Source organism: Muntiacus reevesi, chromosome 1 (genome assembly GCF_963930625.1).
Source record: "Muntiacus reevesi chromosome 1, mMunRee1.1, whole genome shotgun sequence".
In the NCBI taxonomy this organism is placed as follows: Eukaryota; Metazoa; Chordata; class Mammalia; order Artiodactyla; family Cervidae; genus Muntiacus; species Muntiacus reevesi.
In genome coordinates, this window is record NC_089249.1 from 47,930,051 (window position 1) to 47,938,390 (window position 8,340).

The window sequence follows — 8,340 nt, forward strand, 5'->3', positions numbered from 1 at the left end:
GGACCAAGAGTATGAACACTTTAAAAAGTCAGGTACCTCACATACTGTCAATCTGCTATCTTTGTAGTATTGAAAGGTGCTATTTTTTTAACTTATTTTTTGGCTGCTCTGGGTCTTCGTTGCTGTGTATGGGCTTTCTCTAGCTGTGGTACACTGGCTTCTCATTGTGGTGGTTCCTCTCATGGAGCATGGGCTCTAGGGCACACGAGCTTCAGCAGCTGTGGCACACAGGCTTGGTTGCCCACGACATGGGGAATCTTCCAGGACCAGGGGTCGAACTTGTGTCGCCTGCATTGGCAGATGGATTCTTAACCACTGGACACCAGGGGAGTCTGGAGAAAGACTTTAAAGTCAGTTTAAGTGAGACATGTAGAGAACAAAAGCCAAAAACCCCCAAATATTAATGCATTGAAAAACGTTTTTGATATATTCAAAAGCCAAAATGGCAGACTACAAAATCCCCTGTACAAGAAAATTTTATTTAAAAATTATATTGCCTAGCATGGCCCCTGCACAAGGATGACACACAAATTTGTGAAACGTTCTATATTTTAAAAATAAGTAAATAAATAAATAAATAATAAAAAATAAAGATTATATTGCCTATATATTAAAAAGGTAAGAAAGCAGCGTTGTAAACTGTTGATGGTGGTTGTTTCTGGGTAGTAGGACTATGGGTGACTTTTATTTTGATTTGTTCATACTTTCCTTCCTACTGTGAACACATGTTACTTTTATAATGTTAGAGAGGTAGGGACTTCCCTGGTGGTCCAGCGGCTAAGATTCCCAGCTCTTACTGCAGGGATGTGGGTGGGGGTTGGAGGTGGGGGTGGGTTCAATCTCTGGTAGGGAACTAGATTCCACATGCCACAACTAAAACCTGATGTAGCCAAATAAATAGATAAATATTTAATAAAAAAAATTCTACCCACCCTGCCCAGGTCAAGTCAATCCTGCCTCTTCCTGAGGCCTTCCGTGGCCTCCATCCTGGAGGAAGGTGAGGGCTCTGTCTCTTGACCCTCTCGCCCCTTTAATCAGTATTTAAGAAGATGGTACAGAGCAGCGTCTAGGAGTGGGGTTCCATCTCCTTGGTGTGAGGCTGCCCTGGGTGAGGGGCGAGCTCAACACACCACTGGGCAGGGGGGTTGAGGCTCAGGGATTTGAAGTGTCACTTTTGCCAAGGGTCCTCCCTTCATGCCTGGAAGCGGGGTGTCATCTGAGAAGCCAGGCTGTTTCCAAAATTCCATTCCTGTTTTCATGGAACTGGTGGTCTGATTAGGGAGATAAGGCAACAGAACACCATATGTTTATTGTTGTTCAGTCGCTCAGTTGTGTCTGACTCTTTGCAACCCCATGGATTGCAGCATGCCAGGCTTTCCTGTCCTTCATCTCCTGAGTTTGCTCTAACTCATGTCCATCGAGTTGGTGATGCCATCCAACCATCTTGTACTCTGTCGTCGCCTTTGCCTCCTGCCTTCAATCTTTTCCAGCATCAGGGTCTTTTCTTTTCTTTTTTTTTTTCATCAGGGTCTTTTCTTAATGAGTCAGCTCTTTGCATCAGGTGGCCAAAATATTGGAGCTTCAGCTTCAGCAGCAATCCTTCCAATGAATATTTAGGATTGATTTCCTTTAGGATTGACTGATTAGATCTCCTTGCAGTCCAAGGGACTCTCAAGAGTCTTCTCCAACACCACAGTTCAAAAGCATCAGTTCTTCAGCATTCAGCCTTCTGTATGGCCTAGCTCTCACATGCATGCGTGATGACTGGAAAAACCATAGCTTTGACTATACGAACCTTCATTGGCAAAGAAATGTCTCTGCTATGTTTACAGGAAAACACAAAAATTGCTGACTGATACCTTGTGGATTTTTGTCTAGTGAGTGATGAGAGGGCAGAGGAAGGAGAGGTTGCCATGGGTAGGGGCAGAAGAGATGTGTTTTCAGCTGGTGGAGCCTCCATCATGTCAGCGCAATTAGGCCTCAGACTGTATGTCAATGTGACCTAAACACTCAGGTAGCTCAGGGCTACTGTGGGCGACAGTCTTTACAGTTTTACATTCTCTTACAGCTTTCATGTCAAATAGCATTCTTCTATTAATTTTGTCTGATTTTATTCTGTAGGCCACCTTGAGGCTTGCAGGATATCTTATTCCCTGACCAGGAATTGAACATATGCCCTCCTGCACTGGAAGTGTTAACTGCACCATTGCACTTAAGATGTAAAATATTTATTGAAACCACAGGATTTAAGCTGTCAGTGTGAAACTTGATGGCTTGGCCTCTGACTTGGGAGTTTCCTGAAGAAAATGGCCCTTGTGGTGACAGTAGGAGTCAAGGTTGATCACCTTGCAGCTCTGAGCCCTCTGCTCATTACACCTCTGCTGTGGCTGGTGGTTGACACAGCTCCCTTCCTGTTGATGATGGCTTAGCAGGTAAAGAATTCGCCTGCAAAAAAAAAAAAAAAAGAATTCGCCTGCAATGCAAGAGACACAGGAGACGTGGGTTCGATCCCTGGGTTGAGAACATCCCCTGAGAAGGAAATGGAAACCCACTCCAGTATTCTTGCCTGGGAAATCACATGGACAGAGGAGCCTGTTGGGCTACAGTCCTTGGGGTTGAAACAAGTCGGACACGACTGATCACGTGGCACTGAAGGAGACTTCTTATCAGATGGGGAGTCCCACTGTATTTATCTACGTTCCCCTGTTTTTAGGGGAAATATTAGTGTCTCAGTGGTAAAGACTCCACCTGCCAGTTCAGGAGACTTGGATTTGATCCCTGGGTCAGGAAGATACCCTGGAGGAAAAAATGGCAACTCATTAGTATTCTTGCCTAGGAAATCCCATGAACAGAGAAGCCTGGCTACCATTCATGGGGTTGCAACGAGTTGGACACGACTTAGCAACTAAACAACAACAAAAAGTGTTACTATTCCAGTCAGGAGTATTACACCATGAAAAAATAGAAACTGCGGTGTCATTTAGAAATAGTCCTGGAGAGTCATACCAGTTACGGCTGCCGAATGACAAATGGGTGTGTGACTGGGTCTGATGTCACTGTCCTCTGGCAGAGCAACCCCATGACTTTCCCTTTGCAACTTCCCTTGACTTGGGGTGAGTGCTTTTTTTTTTTTAACCTCAGTGTTGACAAATTGGAGAGCAGCTGACAGCTCTCTCAGATTTTGAACAATCATTTCCTTGTGATATCAGTCCTGGAGATCCTTTTTAATATTTTATGCTAATTAAACATTGCAGGGAGTTCAACTGGCATTTACAGAACACTTATTATGATCCATGCTCAGAACCACACACTTTGAAAGATACAGGGATGGGTAAGGTGTGGTTCTTCTTGTAGGAGAGCAAAGAGAAGAGGCTATTTAAAGGGGAAAATAGGTGGCAAGATGGGTTCCCTTAGAGATATCTGGGTGGTTGAAAGACAGGAAAGTGGTTTCTAGACAGGTCAGTGGGGCGTGAGGGAGCGAAGGAAGGAGGAAAAACTTCCAGAATAGTTACACTTGTAGGAGAAAAAACACTAACTTTGCATCAGAGAGATATGGGCTTAGAACTGGCTACAATGGGGTGGTCCTATGCAAGTTACTTAGCCCATTTGAGCCTCAGCATTCTTGTCTCTGGAATGAATGGTTGTTAGGAGGTGTAGAGGGTTGAATGGTGCCCCTTCCTCCAAACATATATCCACATTCTCACCCCCAGGACCTGTGGGTGTGATCTTATTTGGAAAAAGAGTCCTTTCAGATATACTCAAGGAAATCAAGATGAGAGTGCCTTAGATTACCTATGTAGGCTCTTGTGACAAGCGTCCTTTTAAGAAACACAGAGGGGAGACCCAGAGTGAGAAGGAGAGGCCATGTGAAGACAGAGGCAGAGACTGGAGCGATGTAGCCACAAGCCAAGAAAGGTCTGGAGCCTCTGGAAGCCGGAAGAGACAGGAAACTCCTTCTCTGTCTTAGAGCCATTGGAGGAGCTGGGCCTTATTGTCATATTTTTTTTCTGGCCACTTTGCAGCATGTGGGATCTTAGTTCCCCAACCAGGGTTCAAACCCTCACTCCCTGTATTGGAAGCACTGTGTCCTAACCACTGCACTGCCAGGGAAGTCCCCCACTGTCATCTTGATTTCAGATTCCTACAGAACTTTGAGCGAATACATTTCTGGTGTTTGAAGCCGCTGTGTTTGTGATAGCTTGTTACGGGAGCACCAGGAAGCTCTATAGGAGGCCTGAGTAACAGAATGCATAGAAAGCATGCTTTTGTTCAGTTGCTAAGTCATGTCCAACTCACCCCATGGACTGCAGCCTGCCAGACTTCCCTGTCCTTCACTATCTCCTGGAATTTGCTCACACTTATATCCATTGAGTCTGTGATGCTATCCTACCGTCTGATCCTCTGCCGCTCTCTTCTCTTGCCCTCAATTTTTCCCAGCATCAACGTCTTTTTCAATGACTCGGCTCTTCGGAGGAAGGGTAATTAGCAGAAGGGAGGAGAGGGGCGCGAGAGAGGGCCCCCTGGTTGGTGGAGTCCTGTGAGTGAGTACAGGAGGTGTTGGGGGAGGGAGGCCAGTGGACCGTGAGTGGGGTGCACAGTGGGGTCGGGTGGTGATGTGCGTGGGGGCCCAGGAGGCAGTCAAGTGTGTCGGTCGTGAGGCCCAGGAGGAGGAAGATCCATAGAAAAACAAGTGGTGGGGTCTCCGGGCCCACCCTGCTGCCTTGCTCCACCTGGCTAACACTGTTTTCCTGTTCTTGTTGGAGTTAAAGCTGTGGCCTGGGGAGCCAGTGGCTGCCAGACCCAGAGGTCCTGCCAACAGGCCCTGGAAGTTGCTGGACTGCTTGCCTTTATTCATTGATTTTTGGCCAATTGGTGAGGCATATGGGATCTTAGTTCCCTGACCAAGGGTGGAACCCACATTCCCTGTCTTGGAAGCACAGAACCTTAACCACTGGATTTCTGGGGAAGTCCTTGGACTACTGGTCTTTAAAGGAGTCATGTGGGCTTGGGAAGGAAGGAGCAGCGAGAGGGGTGGACTTAAGATTTGAGGTCAGTGTTTTCTGAGCCCTCCATAATCCTCCTGCATTCTTGGGTCACCTTGATTGTGAAGAAGGTTAGATTGTATCTGACTTAAAGGAATTAAAGGGATGTGATGCATCTTGCCAACCCAAGTTTGTGGATAAGGTTCACATTCCACACGACAGATTTGAAGGTGAATCTTTAAAACGTTTGTAATGTTTTTTGGAGGCTATCCAAGATACTGGATAGCCCAGAAGGAGGAAGATACTGGAGACAGTATTGCCTCCGAGAAGAGAATTAGGATGTTGGTAGGGTGACCGACTGTCCCAGTTTGCTGAGAACTGTCCCAGTTTTAGTAATGAAATTCCATGTCCCCAGAGTCCCTCTGTTCAGGGCAAACTGGGACTGTTGGTCACTCACTTGGAAGGGAGATTTGACTTTTCACTGTGTTTCCTTTCAAACACTGTGTGTTTTTTGCTACACTGGGTGGCATGTGGAACTTACCCTGCCAGGAATTGAACTAATGCCCCTGTAGTGGAAGCATGGAATCTTAACCCCTGGACCACCAGGGAAGTCCTCAAACACTTTGTGCTTGTACTTTTGCTCTGCACCTGTGATAGCTAACACTCCCCTGTTCCCAGAACATCAAACAATCCCCCAAACTCTTGTAACATAAAAAGTCACCATAATAAACAAAGGTAAATGAAGAACTGAGAAAAAAGTTCACATATTTATGTGAGGAAAGAAAATTATCCTAATTTCTGAAGAGCTTTTACAAATCAATAGGAAAAGATAAACATCTCTGTTGAAAATGAGCTAAAGACACTAGCCGGAAATTCACAAAAGAAGAAACACAAATGGGCAACGTTAGAAAACATCCCCCAATAATCAAAGGGATGAATATTCAAGAATAATCTTTCCATGGAGAAGGAAATGGCAACCCACTCCAGTATTCTTGCCTGGAAAAGTCCATGGACAGAGGAGTCTGGCGGGCTGAAGTCCATGGGATTACATGACTGAGCATGTGTGCACGAGGGTGGAGGGAGATGGGTTGGTAGCAATAAAGTGGTAGAACAAAAAAAAAAAAAAAGAAGAAGAAGAAGAATCTTTCCAGTTTTTGCCAGTTACATTACCATGTAATAATAAAAAAAAATAATTGTCTTAGCTCAGGCTGTTGTGACAAAATATCATAGACTGTATGACTTAAACAACAGACATTTATTTTGATGGTCTGGAGGCTGGAAGTCCAAGATCAAGGTGCTGGCAGACTCAATTCTTGGTGAGGGCCTGCTTGCTGGCTTGTGGATGTCTGCCTTCTCCCTGTGTCCTCACTTGACAGATAGAGAAAACTCTGGTGACTTACCCTTCTTATAAAGGCACTAATTCCATCATGGGGGCCCATCCTTACAACCTTATCTAACCCTAATTAACCTTGAAAGGTCTCTACTCCTTGTACTACTGCATTGGGAGTTAGGGCTTCAACAAAGAATTTTGGGAAGATACAAGCTTTCAGTCCGTAACTAATAAAATGCCATGGAAGGGTGAATTGATATAATTCTTGGCAGGATGTATATAAGTCTTAACAAGTTTTTTTGACTTCAACCTAGTGACTTCTTTCACATCTTGGCATTTGTTTTAAGGCAATAGAACTTGTATGTGAAAATGGGTATGTAAGGATGCTGGTCCTCTGCTGTTTGTGACAGCAAAGCCAACATGCCAAGGTCACTGGCTTCTGGGCTTTGTCTTGTAAGGGAAAATATCAACTGTCCCCAAAACTAGAGAGGCTAATGTAAAGATATCCATGTTATAGCCATCTGTTTTTAAAATTTATGTTTTATTGAAGTATAGTTGAATTACAATGCTATGTTCATTACTGCTGTATGGCAAAGTGATAAATTCTTTTTCATTATGGTTTATCATAAGATATTGAATATAGTTCCTTGTGCTATACAGTAGGACCTTGTTGTTTATCTATTCTGTTTATCAGTTTGCATCTGCTAATCCCAAATTCCCAATCCAACCTCCCACCTTCCACCGCCTTGGCAACCACAAGTCTATTCTCTATATCCTTGATTCTGTTTGTTTCATACATATGTTCATTTATGTCATAGTTCACACACCACATGTAAACATTATCATATGGCATTTGTCTCTTCCTGACTTATTTCGCTCAGTATGATAATCTCTAGTTGCATCCATGTTGCTGTAAATGCCATTATTTTGTTCTTTTCTATGGCTGAGTAGTATTCTATTATATATATGTACCACATCTTCCTTATCCATTCATATGTTGATGGAAATTTAGTTTGCATCCATTTCTCAGGATGTTCCAGACATCTTAATGTGTTTTCATACTTGTCTCGTATTTTCAAAATTATTAAGCAAATAAAACATATACAGAGAGGTATAGCCCATCATGTACCACTCTCTGGATCCCATCTTCTGTCTTCCTCCATAAAGGTGGTCACTACCATGAATTTAGTGGTCTTCCACCACACATGTTGACTTTTCCTGCAATTAAATGTATTTATAGGCAATAATATACTGTTTTGGGGCTTCCCTCGTGGCTCAGATGGTAAAGAATCTGCCTGCAGTGCAAGAGACCTGGGGTTTGATCCCTGGGTGGAAAAGATCCCCTGGAGAAGGGAATGATAACACACTCCAGCATTCATGCCTGGAGAATCCCATGGATAGAGGAGCCTGGTGGGCTACAGTCCATGGGATTGTGAAGAGTCAGATATGACCGACTGACTACACTTTCCTACTGTCTTATTTTCCATGGTCTTTATTTCGCTTTACAGAAATGCTATTGAGCTGCAGAAATGCTCTAACACTTGCTTTTATTTTCTGCTCAGCATTATTTTGGGGATTTATTCTTGTTGGTTGATGTAGCCTTGATTATTTTTGACTGTTGTTTAGTATAAATGTACTATCATTTATTTATTCATACTGTTGAAGTGTATTTAGTTGTTTATACACTTGTGAACTACATTCATTGCTGCAGTGAGCACTGTACAAGTTGCTTTGTGCATGTAGGTGGAAGTTTCTCCAGGGGATATGCCTAAGAGTGCGTGTGCTGGGCCACGGGAAGAGCATCGTTAATAGCTGTTTCCATATTTTCCTCCAAAGTGATATACCAGTTGTCCGAGAGAGAGCAAATAGTTCCAATAGCCCCACATCCTGGCCAATCTGATGGGAAGATAGCTATGTGGTTTTATTTTGGATTTCCCTGGTGACCACTGGGGTTGAGTGATTTTTCATATGTTTACTGGCCAAAGGGGCTTTTTTTTCCTTTTCTGTGAATTGCTTTTCAATATCTCT

At 43.8% G+C, this 8,340-nt stretch overlaps 1 pseudogene; it reads left to right on the top strand.

Annotated features, from left to right (window-relative positions):
* Positions 1-461: 461 nt before the first annotated feature.
* LOC136156798 (U6 spliceosomal RNA) lies at positions 462-554 on the top strand (annotated as a pseudogene).
* Positions 555-8,340: the final 7,786 nt, after the last annotated feature.